The sequence below is a fragment of the Arachis hypogaea genome, chromosome 3 (assembly GCF_003086295.3).
Source record: "Arachis hypogaea cultivar Tifrunner chromosome 3, arahy.Tifrunner.gnm2.J5K5, whole genome shotgun sequence".
NCBI classification, from domain to species: domain Eukaryota; kingdom Viridiplantae; phylum Streptophyta; class Magnoliopsida; order Fabales; family Fabaceae; genus Arachis; species Arachis hypogaea.
In genome coordinates this window covers 47,549,512-47,567,227 of record NC_092038.1, presented here as the reverse complement: position 1 = coordinate 47,567,227, position 17,716 = coordinate 47,549,512, and the positions used below count along the sequence as shown (strand labels likewise).

General features: G+C 39.1%; 1 pseudogene; it reads right to left on the bottom strand.

The window, feature by feature from the left end:
- Positions 1–6,618: 6,618 nt before the first annotated feature.
- Positions 6,619–6,720, bottom strand: LOC112793801 (small nucleolar RNA R71; annotated as a pseudogene).
- Between the last annotated feature and the right edge of the window lie 10,996 nt (positions 6,721–17,716).

Genomic DNA, 17,716 nt, shown 5'->3' with positions numbered 1-17,716 from the left:
CATGATAAAAACTATATGAAAATGATGCAAAAAGCATATAAAATATCCGCTCATCATGGACCTTGTGTAGAAGGAAATCATGTGCACCAAAATGAAAGGGGTTGGGGAGTCTAAAATAATTGAGGTTTTCGAGTTGAGTGAGATTAGGGGGAGGGAAGATGTGGTGTGTGGTGTGGAATTTTACAATCCACAAACTAATTGGCAAGTGTATCAGGTCGTTCCAAGTAATACCTCAGGTGAGTGAGGGTCGATCCCACGAGAATTGATGGATCAAGAAATAATAATTGAATGATTTACCTAGTTAGGCAAGTATAAAGGAATATTTTGGGTTCAAATTGCATTAACCAAAAATAAGAGAAATTAAAAAAGCAAACAGTAAATTGATTGTGAGAATTACATGAGAAAATAATTATGGTTTTGGAGATATTTACTATTTCAGATTAACAATTCTTATCAACCACTTTGATTATGCAAGGATTTAATTCATAACAACTTTAAGTGATTAGTCATGAGCGGATATTTTATACGCTTTTTAGCATCATTTTAATATAGTTTTTGTTATGTTTTGTTTAAGTTTTATTATATTTTCATAGGTTTTAGTGAAAAATTCACATTTTTGGATTCTACTTTGAGTTGTTGCATTTTATGATGATTTCAGATAATTTTTTGCTGAAATTGAGGAGCTTTGGAAAAGTCTGAGTCAGAGACAGAGAAAGGACTGCAGATGCTGTCGGATTCTGACCTCCGTGCACTCGAAAGAGTTTGGAGCTACAAATGTCCAAATGGCGCATTCTCAACGAAAATGGAAAGATAACATCTAGGACTTTCCAGAAATATATAATAGTCTATACTTTGCTCTGGAAATGAAGGTCCAAAACGGGCGTTCAATGCCAGCACTTCACCCACTTCCTGGCGTTGGACACCCAAAAGGGAGCAGTTGTCGTCCAACGCCCAAAACGGAGTCCAAAGCTAGCGTTCAACGCCCAAGAAGGGTGCTAGCTCATGGAGTCACCCTTAGCTCAGCCCAACACTCACCAAGTGGGCTCCAAAAGTGGATTCTCATACTATCAACCTAGTTTATCTTAATTCTATAAACCTTAGTTATTAGATTAGTATATATAGAATAAGGATCGCCCTTGTTTAGAACTTTATGTCATATTTTCGAATACATTACTACTTTCTGCAAGCTATGAGTCACTAACCTCATAGGTTAAGGTTAGGAGCTCTGTTGATTCTCCTGGATTAATAATATTACTATTCTATTTTAGTCTATGCTTGATTCCATTCTAAGATGTATCTTTGTTCTTCATCCTAATGAATTGGGAGTGTAACTTGACTGTCATCCCTTTTCTACATGGGTTCTTGTGAGTCCTTGACGGGATAGTACTGAACCACAGGCTTGATTATACATCTCTTAGACGGCTAATCCACGACTTCGTTGGGGACTTGGAAACATCAGTTCAGCCGAGGTACGGGGCGATTAGCGCCTTTGTGGTATAGGCTATTATCAAGGAGCAACGTTCTCTGATCTATAAGATCTGACCTTGTCTGTGGTGTTTTGAGTATGATCACCAAGGGAATGGACTGCAGGAGCTTCACCCCCGTTCGATTGGATGACCACTGACCTGGCGTTTGATCTGAAGCAGAGGAGATTAATGACCACTGACCTGGCGTTAGTCACTTACAGCCTGCCATGGAATGAATCATCAGAAGTTGAAGTAAATGGTAAGAAAAGTTGATCCAGAAGGAGGAAGCATCTCTGAAGCCTCAAGCGTTCTCTCCTCACTGAATTCACACCTATCCAGTAACGTTTTATTTATTTTGATTTTATGCGTTTTTCTACAACAATAATCTTTTCTAATCACCTGACTAAGATCTACAAGATAGCCATTGCTTGCTCAAAACAACAATCTCCGTGGGATCGACCCTCACTCACCTGAGGTATTACTTGGATGACCTAGTACACTTGCCGGTCTATCTGTGCGAATATTGCGGAGTTAATTTTGTGCACCAAGATTTTGGCACCGTTGCCGGGGATTGTTCGAGTTTGATAAACTACCAGAGTATCTTGTTGCTTAGATTAGGTACTTTCTAAGGTTTAGTGTCTCTCTTGTTCGTGTCTTTTTTTTTTCAAAATTTTTTTCAAAATCTTTTCTTTTCTTTATTAATCTTTGTCTTTTGTTTGAGTCTTTTGTTATTGTTTCTTGTTAAAAGTTTCGAATTTTCTTTGTTTCTTTTTCCAAAAATTCTCAAAAGTTGTGTCTTTTGTTTGAGTCTAGTGTCAATTTTTAAGTTTGGTGTCCCTTTTGTATTTATCGTTTCTTTAAATTTTCGAATTTGTTCCTGAGTGTTCTTATTGGTATTCAAGTTTTTCTTGTTTCTTTTCTTTGTTTAATCTAAAAATTTTTAAGTTTGGTGTCTTTTGGTATTTTTCTTTCTAATTTTCGAAAAACTAGTGTCTTTGATCTAAAAATTTGAAGTTTGGTGTCTTTTGATTGTTTTTCTCTTTCTTCATTAATTTGGAATATATATATATATATATATATATATTTCTTTTATCTTTTTTTCAAATTTTCAAAAATCTTGTTTCCTTTCTTATCTTGAATTAAAAATTTTTAACTTTGGTGTTTTCTCATCAGTAAAGTTAAATTTTAAATTTCAAATCTTATCTTTCTCAAATCTTTTTCAAATCTTGCCATATCTTTTTAATTTAAAACTTTTCTATCTTATCTTTCTTTTAAATTTTAATTTCAAATCTTTTTAATTCTTTACTATCTTTTCAAATCTTTTCATGTCTTTCTTTTCATCTTATCTTTCTCTTTTAATTTTAAAACTTACCTAACTTACTCTTTTTTTTAATTTAAAACTTTTTTTTTCAAATCTTTCTTCTTTTTTGAAAATCACCATTCAATTATCAAATATTTTTAATCAATTAGCTTTTAATTTCATTCTTGTTTTTCGAATTAAATAAATAAGTAAAAAAATATTTTATTTCTAATTTTCAATTTTGTTTCTAATTCTTCTACGTTCTTTCACCATGGACCCAAGTGGGAATGAACAGTTTAGAAGAACTTTGGGGTCCTATACGGCCCTTATTCCTGACCTCTATGGAAGAAGTATCAGTATACCCCCCATTATAGCAAGTAATTTTGAGATAAAACCTCAGTTCATTACTCTGGTGCAGCAAAACTGCGAGTATTCTGGACTTCCACAGGAAGAGCCTTCTAAGTTTCTGGAAAATTTCTTACAAATTGTTGACACAGTATACACTAAGGGGGTGGATCAGGATGTCTGCAGACTGCTTCTCTTTTCCTTTGCTGTAAGAGACCAAGCGAAGAGGTGGTTAGATAATCAACCCAAATCCAGCTTAAAAACATGGAAGCAATTAGTAGACAAGTTTCTGAACCAATATGTTTTCCCAAGGAAGTTAACCCAGATAAGGTTGGACATCCAAGACTTCAAACAAGAGAATAATAAATCTCTTCATGATGCCTAGGGGAGGTATAGAAGAATGATACGGAAATGTCCCATTGAAATGTTTTCAAAATGGGTGCAATTAGACATCTTCTATTACGGCCTAACAGACATGGTGATGCCAGGGCATCTAGGCCAGTTTCACTAACCTTTTCTTTACTGTTTTAGTGTAGTTTCATGGATTTTCTTAGGAAATAAGTAAGTTTTGGGTAAAAGAACACTTACATCTTAATTTAGACAAATATTGTGAATTTTACATTATTTCATGAGAATTATGCAAGGAATGAATGTTGAATTTGATAATGCATGATTTCATGACTTGGATTAGAGCTTTGATGCACTTTATTTGTGTAATTTCAGGACAAAGGAAGCAAGGAAGAGCCACGTTAGCATCCACGTTAACCTAGTTAACGTAGGTACTAACATGGAATAGGGATAAGCTTGCAACGTTAATGAGAAAAGTGAACACCAGTAACGCCCTCGAAGCCATCATGAGCCATGTTAATTGCCACGTTAACTACATTAACGTGGTAGTTAACGTGGAGACAAAAAAGGACTCCAACGTTAGTGGTAATTGTGATCACCACTAATGCTCCAAGATGTGGCAATGAACCACGTTAAGAGCCACGTTAACTAAGTTAACATGGACTCTAACGTGGAAGAGAGGAACAATGCCAACGTTAGTGACACTCACCTTTGTCACTAACGTTGGATCAAGCTTGCATTGCCCACGTTAGTGGTCACGTTAAGACCACTAACGTGAAAGTTAACGTGGAGTTGAAATTGATGAGCCAACGTTAGTGACCCTCACCTTTGTCACTAACATTGGGATGGCATTCATAATCACGTTAAGAGCCACGTTAACTTAGTTAACGTGAGCTCTAACGTGAAGACTAGGGGCACAAGGCAACGTTATTGGGAAAGGTGAGTCCCAATAACGCTTGCGAAGATGAGACATAACCACGTTAAGAGCCACGTTAACTTAGTTAACGTGAGCTCTAACGTGGGGGCTAGGGGCACAATGCAACGTTATTGGAAAAGGTGAGTCCCAATAATGCTTGCGAAGGTTTGTAAGGCAACGTTAGTGCCACTAACGTTGGAGTTAACGTGGGCCATATGGGGGGAACGTTAGTGAGAAAAGTGATTGCCACTAACGTTCTCGAACCAATAATGTCACTCAGTGTTAACGCCACTAACGCCCCAAGCCAAAGTCCATGCTTACATAACTTTTTCTCTACAAATAAAGCTGAAGCCCACTGAAGATTCTCAACTGCTTCAAGTTAAGATCAAAGGCCCATGTCCAAGACTTGCAGAATTGACTAGAAGACCAAGAAGAGTAGTATATATAGGAGTAGTTTTGAACTAGAAGAGAGATTGGCACATTGGAGAAAACTACACTCTGTATATTTTACTTTTCTGCAACTTCTAGAGTTAGAATGTATCTTTCTTCTTCTTCATTTCCATTTTCCAGAGCTATGAACAACTAAACCCCTTTCATTGGGTTAGGGAGCTCTGTTGTAATTTGATGAATCAATCATAGTTTTCATTATTCTTCTTCTTTCTTTTTTCTTAATTTTACTAGAAAGCTTTCGATCTTCATCTAATTGGATTGTTATATTGGGAAAGAAACTCTCCATAATTGGATCTCCTCTGAGCCTTGGAAAAGGGATGAGGAGATCATGCTAGAAATGCTTTCTCATGTTGGACTAAATTGGGGTTTGGATGGGTATTGTGACATTTAACCTTATCAACACTTTGATTTGGAAATACATGTGGTATAATCAGTGACCATGCCTCATCTCTTCTCATGAGCAATTAAATCAAGAAATTGGGCAATTGTTCAAGTTTAGAGAGATTAGATTGCCAAGGAATTGGGATCCAATCACTTTAGATTGCCAAGGAGATCAATGAATGCATTGATTGAGGAAGAGATGAGAATGAACTTGATTCGGAGAATGCAATACCTCCTGAACCCAATGAATTTCCCATTTCTGATCTTACCCATTCTCTTTATTTTCTGTTATTTACTTTCATGCTAATCACCCCCATTTCCCATTTAAGATTCTGCACTTTATTTTCTGTCATTTACTCTCCCGCCATTTAATTTTCTGCAATTCTATATCCACTTTCTGCTTAGCTCAACTAGAGCATTCTTCCAATTAAAATTTCTTGACCAATCAATCCCTGTGGGATTCGACCTCACTCTATTGTGAGTTTTTACTTGACGATAATTCGGTATACTTGCCGAGGGAGATTTGTTGAGAGACAAATTCCCATGCATCAAGTTTATGGCGCCGTTGCCGGGGAATGATTTTGAATCAACAATGATTTAGTTGGAAGATCACTAGATTGATCATTTTTTTTCTTTTGTTCATTTTGTTTAGCTGTTTACTTTCAGTTACAGTTACTTCTTCCCTTTCCTTATCTCCCCTTTTATTTTCCCGCATTATTTATAATTCTGTTCACTAACCCACTAACTATTTGACAATTTGCACCACTCACACTAACAACCACTTTAACCATTATAATCTCTGTAATTTCTTTCTTGCTATGAGCTGTGCTGGTTGTATGACAGGTAGAAGAAGTGGAGCTTCAACACCCTTTGATTCTGAACCTGAGAGGACTCTCCTTAGAAAAAGGAGGGAAGCAAGAGGCAAAAGAGTTGTTGGAATAGAGGAAGAGGATGAATTCTTTGAAACAATCATGGAGGATAACCATGAAGGAGAAGCTCATAACCATGCCAGAGATAGCCATGTGAATCATGCTGAGCCAGGAAGAAGGGTTCTAGAATCTTACATCAATCCAGACCCATGCAACTGTGGAAGCAGCATCCAAAAGCAAACCATACATGCTAACAACTTTGAGCTAAAACCCCAGCTCATCACCCTTGTTCAGAATAACTGTTCATTCGGAGGAAGTTCCCAAGAAGACCTAAATCAACATTTAACCACCTTCCTAAAAATATGTGACACCGTGAAGTCTAATGGTGTCCACCCAGATGTTTACAGATTGCTTTTGTTCCCCTTTTCACTCAGGGACAAGGCGTCTAAATGGTTGGAGTCTTTTCCAAAGGAGAGTTTAACAGCATGGGAAGATGTAGTGAACAAATTCTTGGCAAGGTTCTACCCTCCTCAAAGGATCAATAGGCTGAGAGCTGAGGTATAAACTTTCAGGCAACAAGATGGTGAGACTCTCTACGAAGCATGGGAGAGGTTTAAGGATTTGACAAGAAGGTGCCCACCGGACATGTTCAATGAATGGGTACAGCTGCATATTTTCTATGAGGGACTCTCGTATGAATCAAAGAAGGCAATAGACCACTCATCCGGAGGATCTTTGAACAAGAAGAAGACCATTGAAGAAACCATAGATGTCATTGAGACTGTAGCTGAGAATGACTACTTTTATGCTTCTGAAAGGAGCAACACTCGAGGTGTAATGGAACTGAACCATGTTGATGCACTGCTAGCTCAGAACAAGATGATTGCCAAGCAACTAGCTGACCTCACAAAGTAAATGGAGTAGAACCAAGTTGCAGCAATCACCACACAATCATCAACCCAAGAAGGAGTAGACACAGTAGAAGGAAGTGAATGGGAGCAAGCCAACTATGTTGGTAACTCACCAAGGCAAAATCATGATCTATACTCCAAAACTTACAATCCAGGATGGAAGAACCACCCCAACTTTGGGTGGGGAAACCAACAAGACCAAGGCCAAGACCAGAGACGTCAAAATCACAACAACCATACTATCCACCAACATTCATCACAAAAATCATATCAATAACCACCTAACAACACTCCTCAACATCCATATCAAAACCAGCATGATCATCTTCACTCTTATAACCCAAACCCACCATCATACTCTGAGGATAGACTCTCTAGTATTGAAACCTTATTTGAAGGTCTATGCAATGAAGTCCAGGACAATAAAGCATTCAAGGATGAGGTGCAAACCAACATCAAGAACCAAGGAGATACCATCAAAAGATTGGAATCCCAAGTAGGATATTTATCCCAGCAAATCCCTAATTCCACTGATAGCTTCCCAAGTGACACAGAGAAGAACCCCAGAGGAGAAGCTAAGAAAGTAAGATGGGAAGAGTGCAAGGTGATCACCACTAGTGATGAAGTGAGTGTGGAGGAAGCAATCACACAAGCAAAACATCTTCAAGACAGTCCAGAAGATGAACATGAGGAGAGAATTCAGGAACCTAACCCTCCACAGAAGGAGAAGCTAAAAGAAGAGGGTCTGAACCCATATGCACCTTTCCCTCAAAGACTCAAAGGTGGTGAAGCAAGAAGAATATATTCAAGGTTCCTTGATATGTTTGCATCCCTTCATGTGAACAGACCATTCATTAAAGCTATCCAACAGATGCCTGCATACATTAAGTACATAAAAGAGCTGTTGACCAGAAAAAGTTCACTAAAAGGTGGGCAAACAATACTGATGAACATGGAATGCAGTGCTCTCATCCAACCACAGCTACCTATAAAAAGAAAAGACCCAGGGAGCTTCCACATCCCTTGTGCTATAGGCAGAACAAAGATTGACAAAGGGCTTTGTGACTTGGGAGCAAGCATCAACTTAATGCCCCTCTCCCTCATGAAGAAGCTCCAAATCAATGAACTAACTCCTACTGATGTAATTATTAGATTGGCTGACAAAACTCAAAAACAGGCAATAGGAGTAGTTGAAAATGTGATGGTGAAGGTTGGGAGCTACTATCTTCCCACAGATTTTGTTATCTTGGAGATGGAAGAAAGTCACCTCCATCCAATCATCTTAGGGAGGCCATTCTTAGCCACTGCTAGGGCACTTATAGATGTGGAACGGGGAGAGCTAATCTTAAGGATACATGATGAACAACTCATCTTCAATGTCTTCAAATCATGGCAAGAAGCAAGTCAAGAAAACAAAGAATCAAGAGATGAGCATAATGAAGCACTAATGCAAGAAACAAGTAGTGAAGCACAAATAACACAATTGGAAACCCCATTGGTTGGAAAGCCATATATTCAGGAAGAACCTCATTCAAAGGTAACTCAAGGGGAGCTGAGCCCACCAGAGTCATGCAAAGCTAGCAACAAAGAGTCCATAGAAAGCAAGACAGCATCAATGGAAACAAGGAGGAAAGTACCCAGAAGATGGAGAAACAAGAAGATCCCTACAGAAGATTTCTCTCCAAGAGATGAAGTGATCTCTGCTCACTATCCAACCATCCCACCTTATCTTCCTACCATCCCATCTCAGCTACCTCAAGTGTACATCGTCAACAAAGTCTTATCCTTGGAACATGTGGAGCTTCTCAACAAAGCCACTGGAGACAAACACACTGCAAGAGGAGAGGATTTGAAGCACCACCAACCACCCTGACAAGGGTCAACCGTCAAGCTAATGACGTTAAAGAAGCGCTTCATGGGAGGAAACCCATGATTCTTATCCCTTCTTTTAAATTCTTTAGTGTTAGTTAATAAAGTAAGATCATGAATTTCAAAACAACTTTGACAAACATTTAACAGAACCCTTATATGCAACATATAGTGAATAACAAGTTTGGTGTTCAAGGCACATTAAGATGGCATGAACACAACTTATGTCATTTTGGGCTAAGAGTCTTGATTAAACCCTTAAACACCATGATGAGCGGATAATTTGTACGCTTTTTGGCATTGTTTTTAGTATGTTTTTAGTATGATCTAGTTAGTTTTTAGTATATTTTTATTAGTTTTTAGTTAAAATTCACTTTTCTGGACTTTACTATGAGTTTGTGTGTTTTTCTGTGATTTCAGGTATTTTCTGGCTAAAATTGAGGGACCTGAGCAAAAATCTGATTCAGAGACTAAAAAGGACTGCAGATGCTGTTGGATTCTGACCTCCCTGCACTCGAAGTGTATTTTCTGGAGCTACAGTAGCCCAATTGGCGCGCTCTCAACGGCGTTGGAAAGTAGACATCCTGGGCTTTCCAGCAATATATGATAGTCCATACTTTGCCCAATAGTTGATGGCCCAAACTGGCGTTCAAAGTCACCCTCAGGAATTCCAGCGTTAAACGCCGGAACTGGCACCAAAATGGGAGTTAAACGCCCAAACTGGCACAAAAGCTGGCGTTTAACTCCAAGAGGAGTCTCTACACGAAAATGCTTCAATGCTCAGCCCAAGCACACACCAAGTGGGCCCGGAAGTGGATTTTTATGTCATTTACTCATCTCTGTACACCCTAGGTTACTAGTTTTCTATAAGTAGGACCTTTTACTATTGTATTTTGAATCTTCGGATCTTTGGAATCGTTTGATCTTTAGATCTTTTGATCACTTTGGGAGGCTGGCCATTCGGCCATGCCTAGACCTTGTTCTTATGTATTTTCAACGGTGGAGTTTCTACACACCATAGATTAAGGTGTGGAGCTCTGCTGTACCTCGAGTATTAATGCAATTACTACTGTTCTTCTATTCAATTCCGCTTGTTCTTGTTCTAAGATATCACTTGTTCTTCAACTTGATGAATGTGATGATCCGTGACACTCATCATCATTCTCACCTATGAACGTGTGCCTGACAACCACCTCCGTTCTACCTTAGATTGGGTGGATATCTCTTGGATTCTTTAACCGGAATCTTCGTGGTATAGGCTAGAACTGATGGCGGCATTCAAGAGAATCCGGAAGGTCTAACCTTGTCTGTGGTATTCTGAGTAGGATTCAATGATTGAATGACTGTGACATGCTTCAAACTCCTGAGGGCGGGGTGTTAGTGACAGACGCAAAAGAATCACTGGATTCTATTCCGGCCTGATCGAGAACCGACAGATGGATAGCCGTGCCGTGACAGGGTGCGTTGAACATTTCCACTGAGAGGATGGGAGGTAGCCACTGACAACGGTGAAACCCTTGCTTAAGCTTGCCATGGAAAGGAGTAGGAAGGATTGGATGAAGACAGTAGGAAAGCAGAGAGACGGAAGGGAAGGCATCTTCATACGCTTATCTGAAATTCCTACCAGTGAATTACATAAGTATCTCTATCTTTATCTTTATGTTTTATTCGTTTATCACCATACCCATTTGAGTTTGCCTGACTGAGATTTACAAGGTGACCATAGCTTGCTTCATACCAACAATCTCTGTGGGATCGACCCTTACTCGCGTAAGGTTTATTACTTGGACAACCCAGTACACTTGCTGGTTAGTTGTGCGAAGTTGTGTGATCACAATTTCGTCCACCAAGTTTTTGGCGCCGTTGCCGGGGATTGTTCGAGTATGGACAACTGACGGTTTATCTTGTTGCTTAGATTAGGTATTTTTTTTTTCGGAATTCTTGAAGATGAATTCTAGAGTTTCATGATGATTTGTTGAAATCTGGCTGGCTGTGAAGCCATGTCTAATTCCATTGGACCGAGGTTTCAACTTATCATCACAAGAGCTTGTTGATTTCTATCAATCTTGCTTTTGGAGCAGTGATCTGCTAAGGCTTGGCTGGCCATTGGCCATGTCTAGTGTTTTGGACCGAAGCTTTCCTTGAAAGCTTGGCTGGCTGTGAAGCCATGTCTAATTCCTGGACCGGAGTCCTAGACTAAACATTGCATGATTCCTGGAATTCTCATTAAGAATTTTGATATCTTTATTTTCTTTTTCCACTTAATTTTCGAAAAAAAGCACAAAAAAATTACAAAATCATAAAATCCAAAAATTTCTTGTTTGAGTCTAGAGTCTCATATTAAGTTTGGTGTCAATTGCATGTTTCTGTTCTTCTTGCATTCATGCATGTGTCTTCATTCATCTTCAAGTTGTTCTTGATGATTTCATTGCTTTGATCTTTGAATTCTCTTGACTTGAGTGTTTATGTGTCTCATATAGTGTCAGTAGTATACAAATTGCTAAGTTTGGTGTCTTGCATGCATTATTATTTGATTTTAGTTGCATTTTGATTATTCCTCACTATTAAAAATCCAAAAATATTTTTAATTTGTGTCTTTTCAAGTCAATAATATAGATAATTGAAGATTCAGAACATACAGCAGAGGAATTACACAGAAAAAGCTGGGCGTTCAAAACGCCCAGTGAAGAAGGACAGACTGGCGTTTAAACGCCAGCCAGGGTACCTGGTTGGGCGTTTAACGCCCAAAAGGGTATAGTTTTGGGCGTTAAACGCCAGAATGTGCACCATTCTGGGCGTTTAACGCCAGGATGGCACAAGAGGGAAGATTTTGTTTTCAATGCAATTTTTTTTCAAGTTTTCAAAATCTTTTCAAAATCAAATCTTTTTTCAAATCATATATTTTCAATCAAATCTTTTTCAAATTCAATTTCTTTCTATTTTCAAAGATACTTGCTATCAATTAATGATTTGACTCAACATTTCAAGTATGTTGCCTTTTCTGTTGAGAAAGGTTTAATGTTTGAATCATATCTTTTCTTGATAGCCAAGTCATTAATTTTCAAAATCAAATTTTTTTAAAAAATGTTTTTCAAATCATATCTTCTTAACCACATCTTTTTCAAAATAACTTTCAATCAAATCTTTTTGATTTCTAATTTCAAATTCTTTTTCAAAAATCACTTGATTTCTTTCCCACTTTTATTTTCGAAAATCAATTAGTATTTTTCAAAATGATTTCAAAATCTTCTACTCAATTTTCGAAAATTACTTCCCCTCTTCTCACATCCTTCTATTTATGAACTAACACTATTCCTTAATGCAAAATTCGAACTCCATCTTCTTTGATAAGTTCGAATTTTCTACTTCTGTCTTCTATTTTTCTTTTCCTCTGACACCTCAAGGAATCTCTATACTGTGACATAGAGGATTCCACATTTTCTTGTTCTCTTCTCTTTCTTATGAGCAAGAGCAAGGACAAAAGCATTCTTGTTGAGGCTGATCCTGAACCCGAAAGGACCTTGAAGCGAAAGCTAAGAGAAGCCAAGGCATAACTCTCTGTAGAGAACCTAACCGAATTCTTCAAAGAAGAAGAACACATGGCAGCCGAAAACAACAACAATGCCAACAATGCAAGGAAGGTGCTGGGTGACTTTACTACACCTACTCCCAACTTTTATGGGAGAAGCATCTCTATCCCTGCCATTGGAGCAAACAACTTTGAGCTTAAGCCTCAATTAGTTTCTCTAATGCAACAGAATTGCAAGTTCCATGGACTTCCATTGGAAGATCTTCATCAGTTCTTAGCTGAATTCTTGCAAATCTGTGACACTGTCAAGACTAATGGGGTTGACCCTGAGGTCTACAGACTTATGCTATTCCCTTTTGCTGTAAGAGACAGAGCTAGAATATGGTTGGACTCACAACCTAAAGAAAGCCTGGACTCTTGGGAAAAGCTAGTCAATGCCTTCTTGGCAAAGTTCTTTCCACCTCAAAAATTGAGTAAGCTTAGAGTGGAAGTCCAAACCTTCAGACAGAAGGAAGGAGAATCCCTCTATGAAGCTTGGGAAAGATACAAACAATTAATCAGAAAGTGTCCCTCTGACATGCTTTCTGAATGGATCATAGGTATTTTCTATGATGGTCTATCTGAACTGTCCAAGATGTCTTTGGATAGCTCTGCTGGAGGATCTCTTCATCTGAAGAAGACGCCTACAGAAGCTCAAGAGCTGATTGAAATGGTTGCAAATAACCAATTCATGTACACTTCTGAAAGAAATCCTGTGAACAATGGGACTAGTCAGAAGAAAGGAGTTCTTGAGATTGACACTCTGAATGCCATATTGGCTCAGAACAAAATATTGACTCAACAAGTCAATATGATTTCTCAAAGTCTGTCTGGAATGCAAAATGCACCAAGCAGTACTAAGGAGGCTTCATCTGAGGAAGAAGCTTATGATCCTGAGAACCCTTCAATGGAAGAGGTGAATTACATGGGAGAATCCTATGGAAACACCTATAATCCTTCATGGAAAAATCATCCAAATCTCTCATGGAAGGATCAACAGAGACCTCAACAAGGTTTTAACAATAATAATGGTGGAAGAAACAGGTTTAGCAATAGCAAGCCTTTTCCATCATCTTCTCAGCAACAGACAGAGAGTTCTAAGCAGAATACCTCTGACTTAGCAACCATGGTCTCTGATCTAATCAAAACCACTCAAAGTTTCATGACTGAAACAAGGTCCTCCATTAGAAATTTGGAGGCACAAGTGGGTCAGCTGAGCAAGAAAATTACTGAACTCCCTCCTAGTACTCTTCCAAGCAATACAGAAGAAAATCCAAAAGGAGAGTGCAAAGCCATCAACATGGCTGAATTTGGAGAGGAGGAAGAGGCAGTGAACACCACTGAGGAAGACCTCAATGGACATCCACTGGCCTCCAATGAGTTCCCCAATGAGGAACCATGGGAATCTGAGGCTCAAAAAGAGACCATAGAGATTCCATTGGACTTACTTCTGCCATTCATGAGCTCTGATGAGTATTCTTCCTCTGAAGAGGATGAGTATGTCACTGAAGAGAAAGTTGCTAAATACCTTGGAGCAATCATGAAGCTAAATGACAAGTTATTTGGAAATGAGACTTGGGAGGATGAATCCCCTTTGCTCACCAAAGAACTGGATGACTTGTCTAGGCAGAAACTGCCTCAAAAGAGACAGGATCCTGGGAAGTTTTCAATACCTTGTACCATAGGCACATGACCTTCAAGAAGGCCTTGTGTGACTTAGGGTCAAGTGTAAACCTCATGCCTCTCTCTGTAATGGAGAAGTTAGGGATCTTTGAGGTGCAAGCTGCAAAAATCTCACTAGAGATGGCAGACAATTCAAGAAAACAAGCCTATGGAATTGTAGAGGATGTTCTGGTAAAAGTTGAAGACCATTACATCCCTGCTGATTTCATAGTCCTAGAGACTGGAAAGTGCATGGATGAATCCATCATCCTTGGCAGACCCTTCCTAGCCACAGCAAGGGTTGTGATTGATGTTGATAGAGGAGAATTGATCATTCAAGTGAATGAAGAATCCTTTGTGTTTGAGGCTCAAGGATATCCCTCTGTCACCATGGAGAGGAAGCATGAAGAGCTTCTCTCAAAACAGAGCCAAACAGAGCCCCCACAGTCAAACTCTAAGTTTGGTGTTGGGAGGCCACAACCAAACTCTAAGTTTGGTGTTGAACCCCCACATTCAAACTCTAAGTTTGGTGTTGGGAGGTTCCAACATAGCTCTGAGCATTTCTGAGGCTCCATGAGAGTCCTCTGTCAAGCTAATGAAATTAAAGAAGCGCTTGTTGGGAGGCAACCCAATGTTATATTTTATCTATTTTTCTTTGTTATTTTATGTTCTCTGTAGGTTGATGATCATAAGAAGTCACAAAATCAATGGAAAAAGCAAAAACAGAATGAAAAACAGAAAGAAAAACAGCACACCCTGGAGGAGAGCGCACTGGCGTTTAAACGCCAGTGAGGCTAGCAGATGGGCGTTTAACGCCCAGTCTGGCACCATTCTGGGCGTTTAACGCCAGAAAGGGGCACCAGACTGGCGTTAAACGCCAAAAAAGGGCAAGAAGCTGGCGTTAAATGCCAGAAATGGGCACCAGCCCGGCGTTTAACGCCAGAAATGGCTAAAAATGCATTTTTGCATGCCATTTGATGCAGGGATGACTTTTCCTTGACACCTCAGGATCTGTGGACCCCACAGGATCCCCACCTACCCCACCACACTCTCTCTTCTTCACCCATTCACCAATCACCTCAACACCTCTTCCCTAAAAACCCTTCACCTATCAAATCCCATCTTTCTCTTCACCACTCACATCCATCCTTCATAAAACCCCACCTACCTCACCATTCAAATTCAAACCACTTTCCCACCCAAACCCACCCTCAATTGACTGAACCCTACCCTTCCCCCTCTCCTATATAAACCCATCTTCACTCCTTCATTTTCACACAACCTAAACACCACTTCTCCCCCTTTTGGCCGAACACAAAGCCATTCCCTTCTTCCTCATTTCTTCTTCTTTTACTCTCTTCTTTCTTCTTTTGCTCGAGGACGAGCAAACATTTTAAGTTTGGTGTGGTAAAAGCATTGCTTTTTGTTTTTCCATAACCATTTATGGCATCCAAGGCCGGAGAAACCTCTAGAAAGAGGAAAGGGAAGGCAAAAGCTTCCACCTCCGAGTCATGGGAGATGGAGAGATTCATCTCAAGGGTGCATCAAGACCACTTCTATGAAGTTGTGGCCTTGAAGAAGGTGATCCCCGAGGTCCCTTTTTCACTCAAAAAGGGTGAATATCTGGAGATCCGACATGAGATCCGAAGAAGAGGTTGGGAAGTTCTTACCAACCCCATTCAACAAGTCAGAATCTTAATGGTTCAAGAGTTCTATGCCAATGCATGGATCACCAAGAACCATGATCAAAGTGTGAACCCGGATCCAAAGAATTATCTTACTATGGTTCGGGGGAAATACTTGGATTTTAGTCCGGAAAGTGTAAGGTTGGCATTCAATTTGCCCATGATGCAAGGAGATGAACATCCTTACACTAGAAGGGTCAACTTTGATCAAAGGTTGGACCAAGTCCTCACAGTTATTTGTGAAGAGGGCGCCCAATGAAAGAGAGATTCAAGAGGGAAGCCGGTTCAATTGAGAAGGCATGACCTCAAACCCGTGGCTAGAGGATGGTTGGAGTTTATCCAACGCTCAATCATTCCCACTAGCAACCGGTCCGAAGTTACTATAGACCGGGCTATCATGATTCATAGCATCATGATTGGAGAAGAAATAGAAGTTCATGAGGTTATATCTCAAGAACTTTATAAGGTGGCGGACAAGTCTTCTACCTTGGCAAGGTTGGCCTTTCCTCATCTCATTTGTCACCTCTGTTATTTGGTTGGAGTTGACATAGAGGGAGACATCCCTATTGATGAGGACAAGCCCATCACTAAGAAGAGGATGGAGCACACAAGAGACCCCACTCATCATGAGATCCCTGAGATACCTCAAGGGATGCACTTTCCTCCACAAAACTATTGGGAGCAACTAAACACCTCCCTAGGAAAATTGAGTTCCAACATGGGACAACTAAGGGTGGAGCATCAAGAACACTCCATCATCCTCCATGAAATTAGAGAAGATCAAAGAATCATGAGAGAGGAGCAACAAAGACAAGGAAGAGACATTGAGGAGCTCAAGCACTCCATAGGATCTTCAAGAGGAAGAAAGAGCCGCCATCACTAAGGTGGACCCGTTCTTTAATTTCCTTGTTCTTTATTTTCCTGTTTTTCGAATTTTAGTGCTTATGTTTGTCTATGTTTGTGTCTTGTGATCATTAGTGTTTTAGTGTCTATGCCTTAAAGTTATGAATATCCTATGAATCCATCACCTTTCTTAAATGAAAAATGTTCTTAATTGAAAAAGAAAGAATTGCATGAATTTTGAATTTTATAACAGTTTAATTATTTTGATGTGGTGGCAATATTTTTGTTTTCTGAGTGTATGCTTAAACAGTGCATATGTCTTTTGAATTTGTGGTTCATGAATGTTGGTTCTTGAAAGAATGATGAAAAAGGAGACATGTTACTGAGGATCTGAAAAATCATAAAAATGATTCTTGAAGCAAGAAAAAGCAGTGAATACAAAAAAAAATTCAAAAAAAAAGAGAGGAAAAAGAAAAAGAAAGAGAAAAAGAAAGAAAATAAAGTTGTGATCCAAGGCAAAAAGAGTGTGCTTAAGAACCCTAGACACCTCTAATTGGGGACTCTAGCAAAGCTGAGTCATAATCTGAAAAGGTTCACCCAATTATGTGTCTGTGGCATGTATGTATCCGGTGGTAATACTGGAAGACAGAGTGCTTTGGGCCACGGCCAAGACTCAATAAGTAGCTATGTTCAAGAATCATCATACTTTACTAGGAGAATCAATAACACTATCTGGATTCTAAGTTCCTAAAGAAGCCAATCATTTTGAATTTCAAAGGATAGAGTGAGATGCCAAAACTATTCAGAGGCAAAAAGCTAAAAGCCCCGCTCATCTAACTAATACTGATCTTCATAGATGTTTTTGGAATTCATTGCATATTCTCTTCTTTTTATCTTATTTGATTTCAGTTGCTTGAGGACAAGCAACAATTTAAGTTTGGTGTTGTGATGAGCGGATAATTTGTACGCTTTTTGGCATTGTTTTTAGTATGATATAGTTAGTTTTTAGTATATTTTTATTAGTTTTTAGTTAAAATTCACTTTTCTGGACTTTACTATGAGTTTGTGTGTTTTTCTGTGATTTTAGGTATTTTCTGGCTGAA